At 36.3% G+C, this 25,580-nt stretch overlaps 1 pseudogene; it reads left to right on the top strand.

Annotated features, from left to right (window-relative positions):
- Positions 1–24,681: 24,681 nt before the first annotated feature.
- Positions 24,682–24,962, top strand: LOC141515167 (10 kDa heat shock protein, mitochondrial pseudogene; annotated as a pseudogene).
- The last annotated feature ends 618 nt before the right edge of the window (positions 24,963–25,580 follow it).

Raw genomic sequence — 25,580 nt, 5'->3', positions numbered from 1 at the left:
AAGTGTTTATCAGATTCTGAAGGGTTAGTGTTTCTTCCTGCTTTGTTTTGTTTTGTTTTGTTTTTCTTCCTCTGGATGGGACATTTCCCATAGCTGGGCTAATATGTTTGTCCAAGCTCTCTGAACTGCTGAGAGAAGCTGCTTCCTTTAAGGTTGATCATCTCACAATGTTGTTGCTAATGTATATATTGTTCCCTTGTTTCCATGATCCATTTTTTTAATAGCTATTTACATGTTTTATCCCACAGCACCTGAGATGATAATTGTAAAAAGTTTATTGCCTAATGCGCTAATCACATTTGTTGCTGGTGTTGAGACAGCTAGTCAGTAAAGTGAATACATGAATTTAAATCTTGTCTCAGATGCTTACCAGTTGTGTCGTTACTTAAGTCTGTTTGTCTCATTTTCTAAGAGAGATTAAAAATATCAGAGTACAAGAATTGTTATAGCATTTATAGGTAGTTTTATAACACAAAAGAAGCTTCAGTATTATCTATGTTACAGTAGATAAATCTTAAAAAGTTGCCTAAGGCATGAAAGTTGAATGATTTTTCTAGGCTAATGAAGATGTCAGAAAGGGATTTTTAACTTGGGCTTCCTAAATCTGAGACCAGTACTCTATCCATAACACCACCTTGCTTTTCTTGGGGTGGGAGGAAGAGGTGGGATAGTAAGGAATTCACATTTAAGTAGCTATTATGTGATAAGCACAAATATTATGTTATTTGTTAAAGATCCTAGAATGATTTTTTTTTTCTTCTTCAACTTATTTTCCAGAAGAGGAAACTGAGGTAAACTGGGCTAAGTGACTCCTCCCAGATCACACAACTGGTTAGTGTCAAAGACTGGATCTGAATTCATGTCTTGTTGACTCCAGGCTCAGCACTCTTTTTACTTTGTCACCTAGTTGTTGCAATAGCAACAACAAATTTGACAAGCTTTTTATAAATATAATCTTAAGTGCTGTTGGATAGGACATGAAAATAACTACTACAAAATGGAGCATGGATGAATGAGAAGAATATACAAGGTGCCAGAAGAGGCTATATGTTAGGCATCTAAACCAATTTTACTTTAAAACTTCAATGTGATTGACAGGATATCTTCTGGGTGATCTCTGATCACATGAATATGTCTAATCATTTCTGGCTTTTGAGATTCTTTGACTAGAAGAACTTCAGAAGCTCCTCACCTGTCACAGAAACAAAGAAAATTACTCTGATTCAATTTTTAAATGCCTCTGATGCGAAGCAGTATTTCAAGGATTCATTTTCAAGATCTGGGATATGTTTCTACTTTAAGAGATAATTAATGTAGGCAAATCTCTCTATATGCCTTAAAGTGCTAAGTAAATGTCAGTTAATGTTACCATTACTGTGATTTCTGTGATTCATGAGAGAAGTCTTCCTCTGATGCTTCATCTTGGCATGCTGATGACCCCAGATTCTTTAGAGTTATACCAGTGTAAGGGCAGGCTGATTGAGTAAATCAGTAAATCAGTCAAATCAATCCACCCCACTTAAAGTAAGTGATAAGATGCTCAATCAATAAATCTCTTCAGAATAATAGTGAAAAGTTTTGAAAGTCACTGGATAAAGTCAAAAGACATCAGACAGAAAGTCTGTTCCAATTGTCTGAGAAATTTCATCATGGCCTCGAAGTCATGAATAAAAGTATGAATTGCATGGAAGTAGTCTCTGGAAGATAAAATTCTAATAATCCCCTGAGAAAGAACAGCATGGGAGTTAGGGAGATATCTCATCTTAGGTGTCTTCTCCTACAGCTGTATGATTGGAGGAGAACCTTTTGCACTCCAAAGAATGTAGAGAGGATTGGGTTGCTAGTGTCCTAGCAACTTCTTGAGATCATCTAATGGCAATGTCTACATTATATTCAAAGGGCAATCCAGGTGCTGAATCATGATGCCACAAGAGGTCCAGAAACTGTATATCATGCTAAATGGAAAATTCTTGAGTATTCCACTAAAGGGAGAAAAGGACTTCTAGGATCTAAGTCCTGGGAATAAATCTTTTCCTACATGATTGAGTTCCCATACATTTGAGTCCAATTTTTCCTAGTTTCTTCATGTACTGGTAAAAAAAATATATCAATCACACAAATTGTGCCATTTTAGTAAATGCCCTTATCTAAAAACCTCTAAAGTCTTGTTAAGTGATTCTCAACTGATGGTGTTGGGGAGAAGTACAGCAGGAATACCCTCAAATCATGAAAACAAGATGTATACTTTCTCTAGGATCCTAGACTCATCTGTGCGAGTGGAAGATGGGATCAGAATTCTAAGTACTTAATGGATTATTTCAAGAAGACATTAGCTCCAGTAGATCTCATGATCCTGGGAAGGCTTTGTTAAATAGTATAATGGATAGATGGCTGGATTTGAAATCTAGAAAAACCTCAGTTTGGATCCCTTCTCAGATAGCTACTAGCTACATGTCATTAGTAAAGCCATATATCAATCTCTTTCTTCACTCATAAAACGGGGATAATAAGAGTCTACCTTTTCACAGGGATGTTGTGAAGATCAAATCAAATGAGGAAATGTACAGTTCTATGAAAATCATAATGATGACTATGATGATGATGGACCCAGTGGCAATATCTATAACCCAAAACCAATGCAGCCAAATTTTGTGGTTCATTATCAATTTGTCTTAAAACATTTTTGGTCAGAACTCAAATCCAACTATAAAGTCTAGAGGGATTCACACTTGATTGGAATAGTCGACCACTGTTCTAATTAAATAATAGAGCTTGAAGTTCAATGTAAAGAATTAAAGTAACAAAATATGAAGGAGAATTTTTAATATTGATTTCATTTCTCAACATTTGTGAGGGCTGTGACTCAGGAAATTAATTTACAAAACTGAAAACTACTTGTTGCAAGTGTAATAAAAGAAACTTTAAGTCATAGTCAAGGATCTGGTACTCATTGGATATTAGAGGTAGTATTGGACATATAAAAATGAAGGTGATGAAAAATTTTTCTTATAATAGTCATTTAATAAATTATTTTCAACATACTAAATAAGTTAATGAATGAAGCAATGAGAGGCCAATCAGTGTGAGGTCAGCCACTGATAATATTATTATTATCCTGTACTGACTAGACTGCTCCAAAGCAATCTAATTCAGTGAACATTTATTTATTCTTCCCTCAAAACCTACTAACTTTTTAACTTAGCAATTCAGAGGTCATTGGTAACTTTAGAGACAACAATTTTACTTGACTAGTGAGAATGGAGATCATATTATTAGCAATTGCGATGTGAGCAGGTTAAGAAAAAGTAGAAGAAATGAACATAGAGGTTTTTTTTTTTTGAAAAATCTTCATTTCTATTTAGATAGGGTAAGAATATTCAGAAAGCAAATGCAAGCACCAGGGTTCCAACCTATGTCTTCTGACTCAGTTCTTCCACATTTATCTTAACCAATCAATTCAAGTCTTTTTTTTAGGTTTTTGCAAGGCAAATGGGGCTAAGTGGCTTGCCCAAGGCCACACAGCTAGGTAATTATTAAGTGTCTGAGACCAGATTTGAACCCAGGTACTCCTGACTCCAGGGTCAGTGCTTTATCCACTATGCCACCTAGCCGTCCCCAATTCAAGTCTTAATAAATATCTTCTATGGCTAATAACAGTGTTAAGCAATGTGGATAAAAATAGACATCTGACCTCATGAAGCTTCTATTCTATCTTGAATCAACATTTGATACTCTACTACTTGGTATTTCTATAAAGATGCCATAATTTTTAAACTTTTCTCACCATAAGTTCAACTTTATGTTGGACAAAAGTTCAATGTTATATATGTGAGTAGAAAAAATGGTTGCAAAATATACATGTTGATTTTTATCTGAAATGGGGTTATAGAGAAATCATAAGTGACTTTATCCCAAAAGTATTTGAATTGAATTTCTTAATATTTCATCATCAACAGGGGTGAATAGTAAAAATGAAGGAATTCCATAATGCTACCTCCCCCTTCTCATTGAAATTATCTACAATTTATCTTGTATTTACTTTCTACATAGAATTTTACACATCGTTTCTCCAATTAGATTGTGAACTTTTTGAGGATAGGGACTGATTGTTTTTGTTTTCTAAGCATTAACACAGTAACTGACATATACTAAATACTTAATAAATAAATAAATAAATAAATAGACCCGTTGTCTATATGCATGGAACAAAGGTTTAAGTAAAGCATGGTATGGGAAAATAGGGATATTTTGGAGAGATTATTTTGAGGAGGGTGTTAAATCATTGGGAGTTGTTCACTTTTGCTAGATTATAAGAATATGTGAAGAGAGTTAATACAAAAAAGGGATGGAGTAAGTGCTTCTAATTATGAATATTCTTCAATGCCAGATTAAGAAATTTCAAATTCTTTAAGCAATGTAGGGGAGATATTGAAAGCCTTGATTTTTTTTTCCAAATAGGGAATTAATGGGATCATCATTCTACTTAAGATGATCAATCATTCTTTGAATATTCTAGTAGAATACTACTATAATCCTAGGGTTTGTGATTAGATCTGTGTGAACTCCCTCTGCCAAAGCTAATCATAGTCCTGTATTTAGGAACATGCTCTAGTAACATAGTCATTAAATGAAACTTGGCTAGAGTCACACAACTGGAAGTTGCATAGGAGAGATTCAGGCCTTCCCTATTCCTGGACCAACATTCTCTGCCCTGTATCATAATACTTTCCTCAAATGAAGTGTATAGAAGAGTGGTCTAAGCCAAGCTCTAAATCCAGAGTAGAAGAATTGCACCCAAATGAATTTGCTTTTACCTAAGTCTCTGATCAGAATTTTCCTCTCTTGGAAATAGAAGTCAATAATGTGCTACTAGACCAGTTGTTTTCAACAAGATTTCAAATTTTGCAAATGAGATAAGATTAAAGTATTTTAATAATAAGTATATAGATAAACCAATGTGCTGATGAAATTACATATCATTCATTTATATTTTCCTTTTTATTGGTTATTGACCTCAGTATGAGAACCAGGGTATGGAGGCAATTTTATTTTTCTACTCCAATAAACATAGTCACTCTAACTGAAAACTAAATTCTTAGTATGCAATTAGGATTGAGAAATTAGCAAAATAATATAAAATGCTGATAACATAATGCCTTTGTATGTGAACATATATATTTTATATGTATTAGTTTTTATATGTGTTATAATGTTTGTATGACAAACTTGTAAGAAGTATATGTGTGTGCATGTATATGTGTCTTTCTATATGTGTGGATTAGACTTCTGATTTCATAAGTATAGGAAATTCCAAGAGGGGAAACTACATTTAACTTGAGATCAGCAGTTACTTTGTAATGTATTGCCTTAGAGAAATGATTAGAGCAACAAAAGGTAAAGTGATTTTTCCCATAGTCAAACAAATGGTATGTATGTATGTATGTATGTATGTGTTATTATTGTTCAGTTATTTCAATTAAGTCTGACTCTTCCTGAACTAATTTCGGCCTTTTTTTTTAGGTTTTTGCAAGGCAAATGGGGTTAAGTGCCTTGCCCAAGGCCACACATTTAGGTAAATATTAAATGTCTGAGATCGGATTTGAACTCAGGTACTCCTGACTCCAGGGCCGATGCTCTATCCAATGCACGACCTAGCCGCTCCCATTTGGGGCCTTCTTAGCAAAGATACTGAAATGTTTTTCCATTTATTTTTCCAGGTCATTTTATAGATGAAAAAACTGAGGCAAACAGGGTTATATGAATCGACCAGGTTCACTCACTATGTAAAGTTAGATTTGAACTCAAGATGATATCTTCCTATATCCAGGCCAGGCACTCTAATCACTGAGCAACCTGGGTGCTCTGTATGCGTGTGTATACATCCATATATTTATAGGCATACATCAGAAAATACAAGTTAGGTTCTGACCACTGCAATAGAGCAAAATTACACAAATTTTTTGATTTCCCAGGACATATAAAAATTGTTTACATTATGTTGTAATCTAAGTGTACAATGATATTTAAAAATATTTGATTGCTAAAAAAATCATCTGAATCTTAAGTTGGTTGCAATTTTTGCCACAATATTGATGGCAACTGACTTTTCAGGGTAGTGTTTGTGAAGGCTGGAGTGACTGATTTTTTTTTTAATAAGACAACAATTGCCACATCAATTGACTCTTCCTCTCATTAAAAGTTTTGCTATAACATGGGATGCTGCTTGATAGTATTTTACCCTCAGTAGAACCTCTTTCAAAATTGGAATGAATCTCCTCAAAACATGTCACTACTTTATCATCTAAGTTTATATGATATTATTCAATATCTTTGTGTCTCCAGGAGTAAGAAAGTTCAAAGAGAGGTAGAGAGAGATGGGGAATGGTCAGTCAGTGGAGCAGTCAGAACTCATAATAATTATTAAGTTGCCCAGCTCATCTGGGTACAGCTTGTGGTATCCAAAATAATCACAATCATAACATCAAAGATCACTGATCTGGGACGGCTAGGTGGGGCATTGGGAGGGGCTAGGTACACAGTGGATAGAGAACTGGCCCTGGAGTCAGGAGTACCTGAGTTCAAATCTGGCCTCAGACACTTAATAATCACCTAGTTGTGTGACCTTGGGCAAGCCACTTAAACCCATTGTTTTGCAAAAAACTTAAAAAAGAAAAGATCACTGATCACAGATCATCATAATCAGCATAATATTTAAGAAAAGGTTTGAAACATTGTGGTAATATCACACAGAGACATGATTTGAGCACATGCTGTTGGGAAAATGATACTGATAGACTTGCTTGATGTATGAAAGGTTGCTACTAACCTTCTACTTGTAAAAATATACTGACAGAGTTCAATAAAGAAAAGAGCAATAAAGCAAAGTATTCTGGTGGATAGATAGAAAGATAGATAAATAGATGATAGATAGACAAATGACAGATGGATGATATATAGATGGATCAATCTACATAAATATCTATAAAGGTATCTATGGTTGGCTGGTTCTTTTTCTTTGTTATCAAGAAAGACCAAACACCACAACACTATGCTAGAGGCAGGTTACAGTGTCCAACTGTGACTGATCAGTCCAATATGAGCCCAGAATGCTCTTCTACAGGTTGGGCACAAATAGTCTATGTGAGCCCCTGGAGTAGGTACTCTAAATTTATGTATCTCATATCTCCTTTGAATTGCTTCAATTCTATCTTGCTCATAGAACACAGTACTCTGTCTGATGAGTGCATACCACACTGGGTAGTCCTATGCCAGTATCCCCCATGCTACACAATTAATTCTAAAGTTCTTGAGACCTTGAGAGTCTATCTATACACATATGTGGGTGAGGATGTACATACATACAATAAATACATATACATACATCTATATGAACATTTCTGTTTACCCTTGTTATTTACAAAAACTTCTAGTTTGGGCTAAGAAATAGGGAATGAGAATAGGGAAGCATATAGTGACACCTGAAACAATACATTTTAACAAACATTAATTAAGCATCTAATATGTATTAGGCACCAAGCCAGACACTTATGATAAATGCCCAAATAAAACTGTGATTTGATTGATATGGATGCTCTATCCAACTAGTCAGAATGTAAGAAGTTCTTGATTGCCCATTGTGTGTGATGTTCATATCTTCTACAAGTCAGTCCTTAATTTACATTTGCTAAGTGCCTACTATTTATCAAACATTCTGCCAAATAAAGGGTCCCAAGGGGAAAAAAAAGTAAGCGAAACAACAATAAATATAATTTCTGCTCTCAAAGAGTTAGTCTAATGTATGTAGACAATATTTAATGACAATTTATAAAAAGAGATATACAGGATAAATTGATGATACTCAAAAAAGAAAGGCACTGAGATTATGTAAGATTGAAAAAGACTTCTTCCAAAAGGTGGGCCATTAGTTGATAAATGGAATGAAAGCAGAGATAAGGAGGCAGAGCCCTCCAGAGAATAGGGATGGTCAGCAAAAATCCTCAGAGTCAAGAAATAGAGAATCCTTTGAAAACATCAAGGACACCAGTGTCACTAGAGTAGAATATGTGGCAGATAAAAATTTAAATGTAATATATATATTTAAAAATATTAAAGTTCAAGTCATGAATGGATTTAAAAGTCAAATAATAGACTTTAGATTTGATTTTTAAGGTTATATGCAGCTAATTGAGTTTATTGAATTAAAAAGTGGTATGGGGGCTGCTAGGTGGTGCAATGGATAGAGCACTGGCCTTGGAGTCAGTAGTACCTAGGTTTAAATCTGACCTCAGACACTTAATAATTACCTAACCATGTGGCCTTGGGCAAGCCACTTAACCCCATTGCCTTGAAAAAATCTAAAACAAAAAAAATGTGGTATGGTCAAATCTGTGTAGAAGGGAAGATAGAGAATGAAATGGAATGAAAACAGATTAAGGCAGGTAGACCTATCAATAGGTTATTGCAATAGTACTGGTGTGAACTAAAAAGGATCTGTACTAAAGTGGATGTAAAGTTGGAGGAGAGAAGTGTAAGTAAATGAGAGATTTTACTAAGATATAAATGACAGGACTTAGCAACTGATTGGATATGGAGGAGTTGAAGAATCAAGGATAAACCTGAGTGACTGAGAGGATACTAGAGTTCCCCTCCATTATTGGGGGAATTACGGGGAAGGGAAGTTTTAAGGGGAAACATAAGTTGAGCTTTTGACATTTTATTTAAGTTAGCTATTAGACAAACAAAGATGAGAGGCTAGATATCAGAAAAAAATAGGGCTGGGGGTGGAGCCAACATGGCTGCATGAAGACAGCATTTCCGAGAAATTCCTTCCCCTCAAAACTCCAAAAACTGTCAAATTATGACTCTAGCTAAAATTTTCTCAGTCCAAGATAACTTAGAAGTTCTGTGGGAAAGGTGTGTTTCACCAGGACTGAGGGTTGGAAAAAAGTCCCAGACACAATACAACCCAGCGCAACCCAGCCCAGGGATCACTGGGAACAGCTTGAAGGGGGGTGAGAGAACTCTGCTGCACCATAATGAGGATGCAATAAGGAGCAACGGCCTCAGAGCAGCCCTGTGGAAAGAACCAGAAGTGGGAATTGGGGAAACCTTCTTGAACCTCCAGATCACAGCCCACAGACAGGGGGGATTGGGGGAGATATCAGAAATCTCTCTGCTCTCCCTGGGGCAGAATTCTGCTGTTGGAGCACACTCAGATCCAGGTTGCAGTTGGCCTTCCATACTAAAATAGCAGAGACCCTCCTCACAGCTCCAGGGCAGAGGGGAGCACCCATGGTCATCTACATATAAAAGCATAGGCAAGAGAACATAAGACACTGGAGGAATACAGGTCCCAGTAGGGTACCCCCCCCAAAAAAAAACCCCAAAGCCTTGGAAGTGCTGTAAATTAAACTTGGACTGAGGAAATGAGTAAACAACAGAAAAAGAAGAAGCTGGCTATAGAAAATTACATTGGTCCCATAGAAGAACAAAACACATAATCAGATGATGACAAAATATCTAAAACCTCCAAGAGAAATAGAAAATGGGCTCAGACTATGGATAAGCTCAAAAAAGACTTTGAAAAGCAATTAAGGGAGGTGTAAGAAAAATTGGGAGGAGAAATGAGAGCAATGCAGAAAAATCATGAAAACCAAATCACAGCTTAGTGAAAGAAATACCAAAAAATACTGAGAAAATAAAATGTCAAAAACCAGTTTAGGGGCAGCTAGGTGGTGCAGTGGATAAAGCACCGGCCCTGGAGTCAGGAGTACCTGGGTTCAAATCCAGTCTCAGACCCTTAATAATTACCTAGCTGTGTGGCCTTGGGCAATTCACTTAACCCCATTTGCCTTGTAAAAAGCTAAAAAAATCAGTTTAGATCAAATGGAAAAAACAAAACAAAAGGCAAGTGAGGAGAAGAATGTCTTATAAAACAGAATTGGCCAGCTAGAAAAGAAAATAAAAAAAATCTCTGATGAAAATAACTCCTTCAGGGGGTGGCTGAGTGGCGCAGTGGATAGAGCACCGGCCCTGGAGTTGGGAGTGCCTGGGTTCAGGTCTGGTCTCAGACACTTGATAATTACCTAGCTGTGTGGCCTTGGGCAAGCCACTTAGCCCTGTTTGCCTTGCAACAACCTTAAAAGGGGAAAAAAAATAACTCCTTCAAATGCAGAATGGCCATAAGAAAGCTGATGACTTTGAGAGAAATCAGGAAGGAAAAAACCCTTCCAAAAAAGCCAAAAAGTAGAAGAAAATGTGAAATATCTCATTGGAAAAAACAACCAATTTCAAAACAGATCCAAAAGAAATAATTAAAAAATTATTGGGCTACCTGAAAGTCATGACCAGGAAAAGAGACTAGACTTCATTTTTCAAGAAATACTACAGGAAAAATACCCTGAGATCCTAGAAGCAGAGGGTAAAATAGAAATTGAGGGAATTTACCAGTCACCTTCTGAAAGACATCCCAAAAGAAAAACTTCCAGCAATATTATAATCAAATTCCAAAACTCTCAAGTCAAAGAGAAAATACTAAAAGCTGCCAGAAACAAACAACTCAACTACCGTGGCTCCAAAGTGAGGATTACACAGAATTTGGCAGCATCTAAATTAAGAGCTTGTAGGGATTGGAATATGATATTGAGGAAGGCAAAAGATCTTGGTTTACAACCAAGAATCAACTACCCAGCAAAACTGAACATCCTTTTTCAAGGGAAAAAAATGTACTTTCAATGAAACAGCAGACTTTCAAACTTTCCTATTGAAACAACCAGAGCTGAACAGAAAGTTTGATCTTCAAGTGCAGCACTCTGGTGAACCATAGAGGGGGTGGACGAGAAGGATCAACTATAAAGAACTTATTGATGTTGAACTGTTTGTATTCCTGCATGGGAAGAAGATACTTGTAATTCATGTGAACTTTCTCATTTATAAGAGCTGTTAGAAGGAGCATAAATAGACAAGGAACAGGAAGGAGAAGAATATAATGGAATAATATGGCAAAAAGATGGAGTCAGTGGGTGACAAAGGAAAGTACTGGGAGGGACAGAAAGGGGAGGAAGAAGGAACTAAGATATTTCACATAAGAGTCAAGGAAAAGCTTTTTCAATGGAATGGAAGGGGGAAGGCAAGGGGAATAAGTGATCTTTCATTCTCATCAGGAATGCCTCAGAGAGGAAATAACATATACACTTAATAGGGCATAGAAATGTATCTTACCCTAGAGAAAAATAAGAAGCAAGGGATAGGATAAGGAGCAATGGGGGAAGGAAGGGGGAATAGGAGATAGAAGAGAGGGAAGATTGTGGGAGTGGGTACTCAGATACAACACACTTTTGGACAGGGCCAGGATGAAAGGAGATAGAGAATAGAATAAACGAGAGTGGGAGGAATAGAGTGGAAGGAAATACAGCTAGTAACAGCAAAAGTGGGAAAAATATTGAAGCAACTTCTCTGGTGGACTTATGATAAAGAAAGCATTTCATCCTAGAATCTGAACATAGACTGAAGTACATATTTATTCTCTCTTTAACTATTCTTGAAGTTTCTCATCTTCTGGGGGGAAGAGGTTTATGCTTACTCTTATAACAAAATTATTGTAATAATATAAAATAAATAAACCATTTTTTAAAATTAGGGTTAGACAAATAGATTGTAAAATCATCTGTATAAATATGAGAATTGAAATCTTGAAAGCTAAAGCTATCAGTAAATAACATTGTAAATGGGGGGGGTGGCTAGGTGGCGTAATGGATAAAGCACTAGCCTTGGAGTCAGGAGTACCTGGGTTCAAATCTGGTCTCAGACACTTAATTACCTAGTTGTGTGGCCTTGGGCAAGCCACTTAACCCCATTGCCTTGCAAAAAAAAAAGATTGTAAATAGGGAAAAGAGGAGATGATTTAACATAGTTGACTGGCATGATTTTTCCAACAATAAACAAAAAAAATATATCAGATAGGAGAAAAGAATATTAAGGAGAAAAAAGTGATAGTGTCAGAGGCTGCAGAGAGATCAAGAAAAATGAAGATTGTAAAGAGGCCATTAGATTAATCAATTAAAAGAGCATTAATCCTTATAGAGAGGATAATTTCTATGTTTTCCATAATTTCTATGAAATTATGAGCTCAGGGAGAGAGAGCCAAGAACAAAGTGGAGTATTATCCAGCAAGGTCTATCATTAATGGAGTAAAAATGTGATAAGGAGCAAGGAACTGAAACCCAGGATATGGGTGGGACACTGAAGGGACCAAGCAGAGGTTCCTCAGCAGAGACCCCTGGAGTCCTGCTAGTTGGGAGGACTCAAACACACCCTATACCCCTCCCCCCCCATTGAGTCATGACTGGACAGGACAGCACAGCCCAAATAGAAAGCAGCTAGCATTCCTAAACAGGAAGGTCCTAGGCCAATAAGCAGGTCTCTGAGGTTCTCAATCAGAGACCCCTGCCCCAATAGAAGAAACATGCAGGAACAACAACCTCAAAATGGGTAAGAAAAGTCAGAGAAAAGTCAGAACTATAGAAAGTCACCTTGGCAAGAAGGAGGAACAAAACACCATTTCAGAAGATGATGTCTGAAAAGTACTACATGTGCAACTACAGAGAAGAATTTGAATTGTACTCCAGATCAAAAAGACTTCTTGGAAGAACTCGAAAAGGATTTTTAAAAAATCAAGTAGAAAAACTAGAGAAAGAAATGTAAGAGAAATTTAACATCTTGCAAAATAAAGCACAAAAATTGACTGAAATAAATCCTTTAAAAATACAATTGTGCAAATGCAAAAAGAACATAATTCTTTCAATATATTATGAGCTCAGAAGCCAGACTGAAATGTGTTAAGAGAAAAGTAATAGGAAGTATCTGTTGTAGATATACTTCTGAAGGAATGTATCCACAAAAGGGAAGAGTGACTTATTAAAATATCTACTAGGAATGGTCGTATTATGAGATGGTTTAATTGCATATTGCAGAGACATGAGCATGTTAGTAGCCAGTAAGAAGCAACCAGGAGTCAGAGAGTGAATGAAGATAAGAGAGAAAATTGGGATAAAGAAAAGGCAATCTGCTGGGGAAAAAGGGATGGAATGTTATTTGCCTTGGCAAGGAGAAGGGTTACCACTTCATGAAAACAAGTTAAGGAGGAAATAATGACAGTTGGCATCTAAATGAGATGAAGAAAAGAGAGAAAGGAAAGTCTTGGTGAATGACTTCAATTTTTTTTCAATGAAATATAACACAAATTTTTTATTTGACTGGGTAAGTTGAGTAAGAAAAGCTGTGGCCAGTTTGATGAAGAATAAAAAGGTTTGTAAAACTTTTGTAAATAAGATAATGGATCCATTTGGGAGATATAAAAGGAATACCTTGCTTCAGGTGAAGATCCAGTTGAGAATATGTGACATAAACTTGTAATAGATAACAGTCAGCATAGTTTTCTTATTTTCTCCAGTTTTGTTCAGGAACACACAAATATATGTGACACCAAGAGATGATGAAAGAATCTGAGTTGAGGTTTGAAGACCAATATCTTCAATATAATAAACAGGACAGTGTACTTGAGAGAAGTTAAGGAGTCAAAATTATTTGATATCTCTTTCCCTGTTTTCCTCATGTGTAAAATGAAGATAATAATAGTAGTAGTACATAAATTAATGATACCCTTGTGAGAATCAAATGAGACAGCATATAAAATGCTTTGAAAGACTTAAAATTGCATCTAAAGGCTAGCTACAAATATGAAAGTTACAAAACACCCTTTGTCAAGCTGTCAAAGACCCTCTCTTATGACTTAGGAAGCAATTCTTTTCAAAATTTTCTATTTCAAATGTCTTCAAGAATTCTTTAAAGTCTTTCTAACTACATCTAAAAACTTCTATCAATTCAAATTTATAGTCTAAATGAATCATCTGTGCATAGGTTATTCCAAATGCATTCTGTAATTAGCCTCCGACCAGGAAAAATCTCAAATATTTTGGATAATCTTCCTTAATATTACAGGTAATTTTTTGGTACTTATCAGTCCTTACATCTCAAAATGTTCACTTCCCTCAGTTATCTCCTCTCCACCAGTATCTGAAGAAAGAAATAAGTCAATCAATAAGTATTATTATTCATTTCTTAGCATATATCAAGTATCTTAACTGAGATAATAATAAAATTTAAAGGTCCCAAAAGTCAAAAGAGCAACTAATGCAATTTTTCATTGTCTAAGTTTAAAAATGTGTGCTGCAGAAGTTAAATGACTCAGTTTCCAAACTGTAGAGATAATAATGTTTGTTGTCAGTCAGTGTCACTGTGCTATGGGTTGAGGATGTAAATAAATACAAAAGTAGTTCCTGTTCTCAAAGAATTTACATTCTAATGGGGAGACAAAATGTAAATAAGTGGGTAAAATAAAATATAAAGAGAATGGATGGAAATCAGATTGAGAAGTAAAAGATTTAACATCCAGGGCAATGGAGAAAGGACCCCCTGCAAAAAAAGTGGTTTTGAGTTGAGTCTTGAAAAACAAGAAAAATAAAAAGTGCAACTAGCGGTTATCACTTGTCAATCAGGGAAATAAGAGAAAAAATCCTGCATTTAGTGAAGCTAAGTTTTAGATAGCAAAGTACAAGAAGGAAAAGTATAATTTTTCCTGGACCAGAAGTGACTAGAGTACAAGGAGCTTCCAATGTCAAACAAAGGGTAGTGAAGGGCTTCAGAGGAAAGTCTGTACCAAAGAGTTGATCAACTATTAGATGGTGTTTAAGATGGTGACCTAAAGCAGAGATATTGAATTGAATTGAGGGCCTAAAGCCTCTAGTACATGAGAAATCAGATTAAAATGTAATTGGGAAATGTTTAACAAAATAAACCAAAAATTGGCAAGATGGAGACAACAGCAGATTGTGTCTTAGGTGCTCTCTCATAAATCTTAGAAACTAAAGACTTTAACTAAATTTTCGAAAGACAGAACCCACAGAGGGACCCAGTGAGGCAGTTCTCCTACTCAAGGTAACCTGGAAAATAGCAGAAAGGCTCTGCTCCCCGAGGTTGGAGGGGCGGCCTGGGCCCACCAGAGCAAAAGAACTTCAGCCTCCTGAGGCAGCCCCAGGGCTCTGGGAGCCCTGGCTCACAGCAGCAGGGGAGTTTCCTGAGATAAGCCCCAGGGAGCACGGGGCACAAACTGGGGGAACAGCAGGGGGCCTTTGCCAGAGGGAACACATGGAGCCCAGCCTTCAGAGCACACAGCGAGCAGCTTGGCCATTGCATTCCAGATCCAGGAAACATAAGAAGGCAGAGCCAGTAAGCAGGAGCCCCCAGGGCATGAGCCCATTGAGCTGAAGAGGGGAGTGAAGAGAGACTGCCAAGCTCTGTCCTCTGCCCCTGGAAAAGGACTCTGGGGCTCTGAACACATTCAGATCCTGAACACAGTCTAGGTCCCCCCATAAAAGAGCAGGGGCCCCCTCCACCTCAGCCCCATAGCAGAGCAGGGAGCATATGGTCATTCACAGACCAGGAAGGAGGACAGAACCTCACACACTGAGACCCTTGTAGGAGTGTCCCAAAAGCTCAGGCTCAGGCCAAAAAACAAGCTTAGGCTGGGAAAATGAGCAAGCAGAGGGAAAAAAAGAGGAATACCATTTAAGAAATACATTATGATCCCAAAAAAAGATCAATATACTCAGTCTATAAATGAGGAAACACAAGCTCCTGCATCTAAAGACATCAAGAAAAACAGAAATTGGGATTAGGCTATGACAGAGCTCAAAAAAGACTTTGAAAATCAAATGAGGGAGTTAGAAGAAAAACTGGGAAAAGAAATGAGAAAGATGCAGGAAAAACATGAAAATGAAGTCAGCAGCCTAGTCAAAGAAATCCAAAAAAATGCTGAAGAAAATAGCATGCTAAAAACCAACTTAGGTCAAATGGATAAAAACAGTTCAAAAAGTTATTGAGGAGAAGAATGCTTTATAAAGCAAAATTGGCCAGATGGTAAAAGAAATAAGAAAACTCTCCTGTCTTTCAGACAAAGAATAGAACTTAGGGAGATTGATGAATTTATGAGAAATCAGGACTCATTACTTCAAAACCAAAAAAATGAAAAATTAGAAGAAAATGTGAAACATCTCATTGAAAAAAACAACTGATATGGAAAACAGATTTAGGAAAGATAATTTAAAAATTATTGGAATACCTGAAAGTCATGATCAGGAAAAGAGCCTTGACATCAGTTTCAAAGAATTACTACAGGAAAATTGCCCTGATATCCTAGAATCAGAGGGCAAAATAGAAATAGAGAGAATCCACTGATCCCCTCAAGAAAGAAATCCCCAAAAAACCAACCTCTAGGAATATTATAGCCAAGTTCCAGAACTCCCAAGTCAAAGAAAAAATATTACAAGCAGCCAGAAGGACACAATTCAAATATCATGGAGCTGCAGTCAGGATCATACAGGACTTAGCAGCAACTACATTAAAAGCTCGTAGGACTTGGAATATAAAATACTGGAAGGCAAAAGAGCTTGGAATGCAACCGAGAATCAACTACCCAGCAAAAATGAATGACCTCTTCCAGAGAAAAAGATGGACTTTCAATGAACCAGGGGAATTTCAAATGTTCCTGTTGGAATGGCCAGAGCTGAATAGAAGGTTTGATCTTCAAATACAGGACTCAGGTGAAGCATAGAAATTGGAGGAGAAGGGGAAAATATGAGGGACTTAATGAGGATGAACTGCATGTATTCCTGCCTAGAAAAATTACACTGATGATACTCATATGAACTTTCTCAGTTAATAGAGCAGGTAGAGGGAGCTTTTATAGTTGAAGCACAGGAGAAAGCTGAATTTGAACATAAAATATGGTGTAAAAATGGTGTCAATAGAAAAAAGGGAAATGTAATAGGAGAAAGAAAAAGGAGAGGGGGAATAGGCCAAGATATTTCATATAATAAGATTTTTCTTTATTACAATGAGCTATTGCAGTGATATGGAAGGAGGGAAGTTCAAGGGGGAATGAGGGAATCTTTGCTCTCATCAGAGGTAGCTAGGAGAGGAAACAGCATATATACTCAATGGGGTATAAGCATCTGGAGTAAGAAGGAGGGGGCAGGACAGGGGGAAGGGGGGATGTGAGTAATGGAGGAGAGGATGGACCACGGGGGGAAAGTGGTCAGATATAACAGATTTTCTTTTTTACTTCTGTCAAGGGGCTGGGATTGGATGGCCTGTCTGGGACCATGGGGCCAGGTGGATTCTGGGCCTAAAGGGTGGTATGGGGGCTCAGGGCTTCTTGGCCCCAGGACCAGGGATCTGTCTGCTGTGCCGTTCAGAGACCCTACAGCAGAGTCAGAGTGAAAGGAGAGAGAAAATATAGTACATGGTAGTGGAGAAGTATGAATGGAGGGAGTTGTGATCAGCAAAGGCAACGGTGGAAAAATATGGAAGTAACTTTTGCAATGGACTTATCATAAAGAATGTGATCCTCCCACAACAGAGTTGTTGGTGTTGGAACAAAGACTGAAGCACATATTTTATTAGTATTATTTGGGGGTGGTGCAGGGCAAATGGGGCTGGGTGGCCTGCCAGGGGCTGCATAGCAGAGTGATCATTGGGTGTTTGAGGCCATATTTGGACCCAGGTGTTCCTGGCTCAAGGGCCAATGCTCTGTCCACCACCCAGCCACCCCTACTATTATTACTATTTTATTTTATTTTGGGTTTTTTCTTTTTTTTTCTTTTTTCTTTTGGTTTTTGCAGGGCAGTGGGGTTGGGGTGGCTTGCATGTCACACAGGGTGATTGTTGGGTGTATGGGGCCAGATGTGGGCTCGGGTGCTCCTGGCTCCAGGGCTGGTGCTCCATCCATTGCACCACCTGGCCATACCTACAATTATTACTATTAGTTTTTTTAATTTTAATTTTTTTCTTTCCCCTTTACTTTATCACTCAAGCGAGCCTATATTTTTTGGGAGGAGGGGGTATTTTGTTTACTCTTAAACAAGAATATTTTATTAATATATAAAAAACATTATTTGTAAAAAAAAAAATGTGCATACTCTTTGATCCAACATACCGCTTCTTGGTCTATACCCTGAAGAGATAATGAAAAGGGGTAAAAACATCACTTGTACAAAAATATTCATAGCAACCCGTTTGTGGTGGCAAAGAATTGGAAATCAAGTAAATGTACTTCAATTGGGGAATGGCTTAGCAAACTGTGGTATATGTATGGAATACTATTGTTCTATTAGAAACCAGGAGGGATGGGAATTCAGAGAAACCTGGAGGGATTTGCATGAACTGATGCTGAGTGAGATGAGCAGAACCAGAAAAACACTACACACCCAAACAGCAACATGGGGGCAATGATCAAGCTTGATCAACTCGCTCATTCCATCAGTGCAACAATCAGGGACAATTTGGGGCTGACTGCAATGGAGAATACCATCTGTATCCAGAGCAAGAACTGTGGAGTTTGAACAAAGATCAAGGACTATAACCTTAAATTTAGGGGGGAAAAAACCTGATATCTTATTGTCTGATGTTGCTATCTCTTATACTTTATGTTTCTTCCTTAAGGATATCATTTCTCTCTCATCACACTCAATTTGGATCAATGTTTACCATAGAAACAATGTAAAGACTGACAAACTGCCTTCTGTGGGGGTGGGGGTGGGGGGAAGTAAGATTAGGGGAAAAATTGTAAAACTCAAAATAAATAAAATCTTTAATAAAAACAAACAAATAAATAAATAAATGAATAAAAATAAGCAAAATAAACCAAAAATTGAATATGCAATGTTAATATGCAGTTTTCTAAGTCAATATGCTTCCCAATAAGAATAAATTTTGTTTCAATTTTGCATCACTGAACAAGAATACAAGGTTGGGTGACTTGTCCAGAGTTACATAGCTTATATAAGCTAGAGGTGGAATGTGAGTCAAGGTAGGGCAGCTAGGTGGTGCATTAGATAAAGCACTGGCCTTGGAGACAGGAGAACAGGATTTAGAATGTGACCTCAGATATTTGACACTAATGAGTTGTGTGACCCTGGGCAAGTCACTTATTACTTTGCATCCAGGGCTATCTCCAGTCATCAGGATTCTTATGTGGCCACTTAATCCAGTTGACTGTAGAGGAAAAAGTGTGTCAGGTGTTTAGCACAGCAGCCCTTCAGTCAAATCCAATTCATGTGCTTATCATGGCATCACCTTCCTGCTGCTATGATCTCTTCAAGGATGAAGAACAAAACATTATTTTTGTTATTATTATTATTATTATTATGAGTCAAGGTCTTCCTAGTTCTGAGGTCAGCTATCTATCCACTATGAATCTTGCTTCTCTTAAAGTGGAAATTAATGAAAATAATTTTAATAATTTATAAAATCCTTTCAGAGGTTGCCAAGGGAGAGAATGATTGAAATATCAAGTATTATCATAGCTAATTGCTGAGAAGGAATTTATAAAGTAAATAGAATAGCACATTTCTGATAAACCACAATTCAATTTTAACTTTTTGTAAAAACTCATAGTTATTTCATACTTTTTACAAAATAATTATGGCCAAAGGTCATAATCTTTCTTAACCATTAGATCCTGAGATTTATTTAGGAAATTTTCTTTCTAATTAGGCTATTATTTAATTAGATCAAATTATTATTTTGCCAGTTTATCATTGCTAGAACACATGCTTCCTTCAATGTATGGGATTAACTTGTCACCAAAATCACATTCATTTCCATTATAACACCAGAAATACATTATTTTAATACTTTAATTCTGTTTTAATTTTCCTACTTCACAATTTTAAAAATTACTGCAATTTTCTCAAAAAAATGCTACTTAATACACAAGATACATCACAAAATAAAAGATTTAAATTCAAAATGTGAGAGACTATGATGCACTATGAGCATAAGAGGTGATATTGAGAGAGGCAGGCATTAGAATTATCTGCTGCATTCTGAATTAACATCTTAATTTATGTATTAAGTTCTGATATCAACAAAGAAGTAGGTAAGTATTGCAGGGGGTGGGCTGGGAGGGAGACAGAGAAACAGAGACAGACAGAAGAGAAAAGAAAACAATATTTTCCCTCTTCTTAGCTTTTTTTAACCTTTAGTTTCTATAGAAGATGAGTGAATAGCATGGCATATTGGAAAAAGTATTAGTGATGGAGCCATATAACATTGAATCAAATCCATCATCTACAATTTTATTCCTCTGTGACCTTAGCCAATTCAATTCCCATCTCTAAGTCTCAATTTCTTCACTTAGAAAGTGATTATGCAGAGTTATGAAATGTACTCCATAATTTCTAATATTTCTTCCAATGATCCTATGAATATGAAAACCAAGTAAACCTGAGTTTCACCCTGATTCTGCCAATAACAAGTTGTAGGGTCCTTGTAAAATCATTTGATTTAACTATACCTTACAATATCCTATCCTTTAAATCAGACTTAATGTCTTCTTGTATCATGTACTCCTCTTCCTAGTAAAGATTTTAAATTCTTTCTCAGAATGTTTTTAATTGAAACACAATACTAAATCTTAGAGGCAGATGAAAATAAAAACATAATATTTCCCTCCACCCAAGTTCACAAACTTCCTGAAATTTATTCCCAAGTCCATTGTGGGTCAATCAACTCAAGGTTAAGAAACTTTTCTTTAAAGTGAGGGGTCAGAAAAAAAATAATGATCTTTCATTCTTCTGGCTATAACAATATCTAATGGTTGTAATAAATGCCTTCATATATAATCAAAACATACAAACCAAAAGCTGATGATCCCATTTTATTTCCAGATCCTTAAAAGCAGAGATTGTATTTCCATCTCTAATTAAAAATAAATTTTGATAACCTTTGTGGTTATATGACAATTTTAAGATTTGACTTCTATCCTTTCTATCACCACCAAAAGGAACCTCCTTTGTAACAAATAAAAAAGTAAAGTAAAATCAGTCAACTAATTTACCATGTCTGACAATGTCCTATACATAATATCCTCCTTTTCTTCTGAAAGAAGGAAATCACATCCTTTTATTCAACGCAAATACATAGAAGTAATTCCATAAAGGTTCTTGGAATTAAATCTATCTTATGTCAGAAATTCAACACTCATGGATCAAAATGCAAATAAATGATGAAATTGTACTTTCAGTGACAAATCATCATCCCATAGTTTATATATAGTAGATAAATCCTAGTGATTTATCTGAGATAGCTATAGAGAGGTTGAATGACTTAGCCACAGTCATATTATTCTTGAAAGCAGGATATATCTGGAACTTTTTAATCTTTTATGCTCAGAACTGTATTTGATGCCCTACATTACCAACTGCAGACAATATATAGCTACAAGCTTCACTGCATATTTGAAAATTTAAGAACTTCATCCTCTAATAGATGGAGAAAAATTAATAATCATAGGGTTAAATGAATGCTCAGCATGGAGCTAGTTAAGAGTTTTTGAGATAGCAGATGAAATGAAAGCCCAAAAATTATAGAATTACTCGTAGACTAACTGAAGCCAAATCACTGTATACTGTCATTTAAATATGACATCCTTGATTACAAGACTTCTAAATAGATTTAAATTGGTCCAATGAATAGTAGTTAAAATAATTACTTCCCAAATGTAATCTATTAAAGATTAGATTTTAAAGTAACTTAAAATGACATCAGAAAACTTGAAACCAAAATCTCAATAAAGTGAAAAGAGGCAAAGGTGAGCTGTCATAAAAGTGGCTATTTCTTCCCAAAGACTCCATCAGCTTTACCTTTTCCAGTCTCTCAGGTTCATTTATCTCTCAATAATCACACATCAATGAACACAAACTGTCTCTTGATTCTCATTGATGCTTTGTCTCTCTAGATGTATATAACTATGGACAAGAATATCTTTAATAAATGAATGAGAAAAACCGTGTAATCAATAAAAGACTGAGAAAAACAGTACTGGGATTCAATTTCAAAAATGACCAAATGATATCTATTTGAATGCAGGGAAAACCCTCAACATCACAGTAACATAAATCTATACTGCAATCAATGATGATGAAGAAGTCAAATTGATCAGTTCTATGAAGAAAATATATGAAGAACATGACATCTTCTAGAAATAATATAAAAAAAGATGTCACCAAAGATTGGAATGTTGTAGTAGGAATGAAAAGATAATTGGAATAACAGCCAAATTTAACTTTGCTAAACAAAATGAAGCTGGCTAGAGATTATTTGTGTCAGATAATTCAATAGTTATAACAAATACTCTACTTCAAATCAAAAAATGACTTATGGACATCACCAAATGTTTAATATCAAAGTCAAATAAATTGCATAATTTGATCCTGAAGGAGAAAAACTCAGTACAATAAATTAAAACTCACAGTGCTTCTGATCATGAACTTCTTATTGCTTTAAAGAGATATAAATTTTAAAAAATATGGTGTAATTCAGACCATATAGGCATGATTTAAATGACATCCTTGTAATTATGAAGGAGAGATAATGAATAGATTTCAGCAATTATATCTGGTAGTTAGAGTGCCTAAAGAACTAAGGAAAGAAGCTCATGGGTTCTCAGTATTGTACAGGAAGCATCAAAAATAACAATAACAATAAAAAAATTAAAATAAAAGTAAGAAAGCAAAATGGCTGTGTGCTGAAGCTTTATAGATATCTGAGGAAAGAAGGAAAAAGAGGAAGGAAAAGGGGAAAGATGTACAAATGGAAAGCAAAATTCCAGGGAATTAGAGGAGAAAAAAAGTTTTCTTTAATGAGCAATACAAAAAAAAACACAGAAAAAAAAAACAGTAGAATGGAAATGATGAGATGTCTTCAAAAAGCTTCATGTTATCTAGGAAAAATTTCATGTCCAAAATGGTCATAATAAAATACAAGAATGTAGGGATTATGTAGATGAAGAGATTAAGACAAAAATACACAAAAGAACTACACAATAGGTGTTCTGTCTAAGAGGGTAGAGAGAAGTCAGGCACTGTTTTAAGCTCTCCTGGCTTTCCCTCAGACCTAACATGAATCAAACCTCTTAACAGAATTTGGATCCACAAAACCCAAAGAAGAACCTATGAGAAGAACATCTATCAACAAGACTTTGCTCAAGGAACAGGGGCAGAGAGCAAAGAGCCAGCTCAGGGTCAGCAGGGTAAGGCCAGGGGACTAACCTGAGAACAGTGGGGGAGGTCTTTGCTGTGTGCACAACAGTAGGGAGAACTCCAGCAAAGAAACAGAGAGCTGCAGTGCAGCAGCTAGACATCCATCCAATCAGGTCCATTTGGCTCTTTGTTTCAAGTTGAATTCCCTGTCCTGCCCATTCCTGTGGGAGAAAGCTGCTCTTCCCAAAACAAACATAGTAACAACCCCCCCACACACACACAGACTCAGGTGTGGGTAGAAGATCTCCTCCAGTACTAAAGGAGGATTAAAGAGATTAATTCTATAGCCCTAGGACACAGCCCAAATTGTTCAAGGATAACACAAATCTTGCTGCCTCCCCACCCCACACCAGAACAAAGGAGTTGGATACTAATCAAGGTCACAGACACTCCAAAGAACTTATCAAGCATCTCCTATTGGCCTGCCCATTTGGAGTTATGAAGCCCAATGAGCAAAGCCTCCAGGGATTTCAGCTCCAAAGGTCTGTGAACCAGTCCCTCCTCCAAAACAAGATTCTAGGAAAATGTAAAATACTTCTTAGGTAAAACAAGTGACCTGGTGAATAGATCTTTAAGAAGCAACTTAAAAATATTTGGGCTTCCTGAAAATGTTGAGGAGAAAAAAACCTGGACTTCACACTTCAGGATAAAGTGAAAGAGAAGTACCCTGATATCATGGAACCATGCATTGAAAGCAATCCCAAAATGAAAACATCAGGGAATATTGTGGTCACATTCCAGAACTATCAGATAAAAGAGAAGCAGCCAGAAAGAAAATATTTAAATACCAAGGAGCCACAATAAGGATTACACAGGACCTGACTGCATCAACACTAAATAATTGAAGGACCTGGTATTTGATATTATGAAGAGCAAGGGAACTTGGAATGCAGTCAAGAATTCACTATCTGGAAATACTGCACCTTCCCTTCCAAGAGAAAAGATGGGCATTTAATGATATAGGAGACTTCCAAGTTCTCCTGTAAAAAGACCAGAGCTAAAAACAAAATTTGGACTTCAAACAGGAGACATTACAGATACATGAAAAGGTAAAAAAAAGGATAAAGAAAAAAAAACCTGTTAGCCAATCAGATGAAATTGGCTATATCCCCACCTGGGAGAAAAATTCTCATAACTCTTCATAATTGTAACTCTATTAGAGATAAAATACTTAGCCAGAAGTAATGGACACTCATGACTTGTTTGTGATTCTGATAGAATGATTTAAAAATACCTCCTTAAAAGGGAGGACAGTAAAGAAATTGGAAGATGGAGGAGATTGATTGAGGGTAAATTACATCACATTAAGAGATACAAAGGACCCATTTCAATAAAAGGGAAGAAGAGAAGAGGTGAGAACCACCTGAATCTTACTCTCTTCAGATTTAGCTCAAAGAAAGAAGAGCATACACATACTCAGTTAAGTGTAGAAAATAATCTTCCAATGAGTTTACCAGTGCCCATGGAGGGTTGGAAGGAATGGACAGAGCAAGAGAGATAGCTGCAGGACACCAGGGGAGTCATGACAGGACAGGCCTTTAGAAAGTTTCTTACCCTCTTTATTGAGTTTTGGTGGAAAGGAGACCTGCTGAGACAGTTACCAAAGGAGGTATCACATTTCCAGAGAAGTCTGTGACTGATGAATCAGGATCCAAAGGAAAGAGTGGAGAGATTCAGCCATTTAGTGTGAAAGTTGGAGACAAAGATATTCTTCTAGAATATAGTGGCACCAAAGTAGTTATAGAGGACAAGGAATATTTCTTATTTAGAGAGAGTGGCATTCTGGGGAAATTTATGGACTGAAATCATTAATGAAGTGGCATCTAAAAGTTACCCATTCCACTGAAGTTCTGAAATCTTTGTTTCACCATGTAAATAATTTCCAGGTCCTTTGTTTTATAATAAATGGATATCTTGTGTCTCTAAAATCCAATTTCTTTATATCAATATGAACATTTCCAAGTAAAATATGTATGAATGGATGGTTAGCTATTTCATGTGTTAAGATTTCCTTGAAATGTTATTTTTAATCTCCTACATCTATAGATATTAGAGTTAAAAAACTTTGAGACTGGAGCTTTGCCTTTAACTTTGCTATAAATGTATCTGATTAATAACAAGAATAAACAATAACATTTCTCTTAAAAAAAGAAACTTACCTTACAAATATTAAGAGGGGAAGGAGGGGGTTGGATAAGAGTAACTAACAGGAGGAAGGTAGGTAAGAAAGAAGAGTCAAAGACAAAGCGGAAAGAAAGGGGAAGGAGTGTGATATAAGGGGGCAAAAACACTGAAGGAGGTGGTATTCAGAGGCAAAATACTGGGGAACATGGATAAAGTATACAAAGGGGAAAATCACATAGAGAAGAAAGATAGTATGGAGGTCCTGAAAGAGTTAGCAATTATAACTTTGAATGGGAA

This window comes from Macrotis lagotis, chromosome 1 (assembly GCF_037893015.1).
Source record: "Macrotis lagotis isolate mMagLag1 chromosome 1, bilby.v1.9.chrom.fasta, whole genome shotgun sequence".
NCBI classification, from domain to species: domain Eukaryota; kingdom Metazoa; phylum Chordata; class Mammalia; order Peramelemorphia; family Peramelidae; genus Macrotis; species Macrotis lagotis.
The sequence above is the reverse complement of the archived record's forward strand: the minus strand, read 5'-3'. Positions and strand labels throughout refer to the sequence as shown.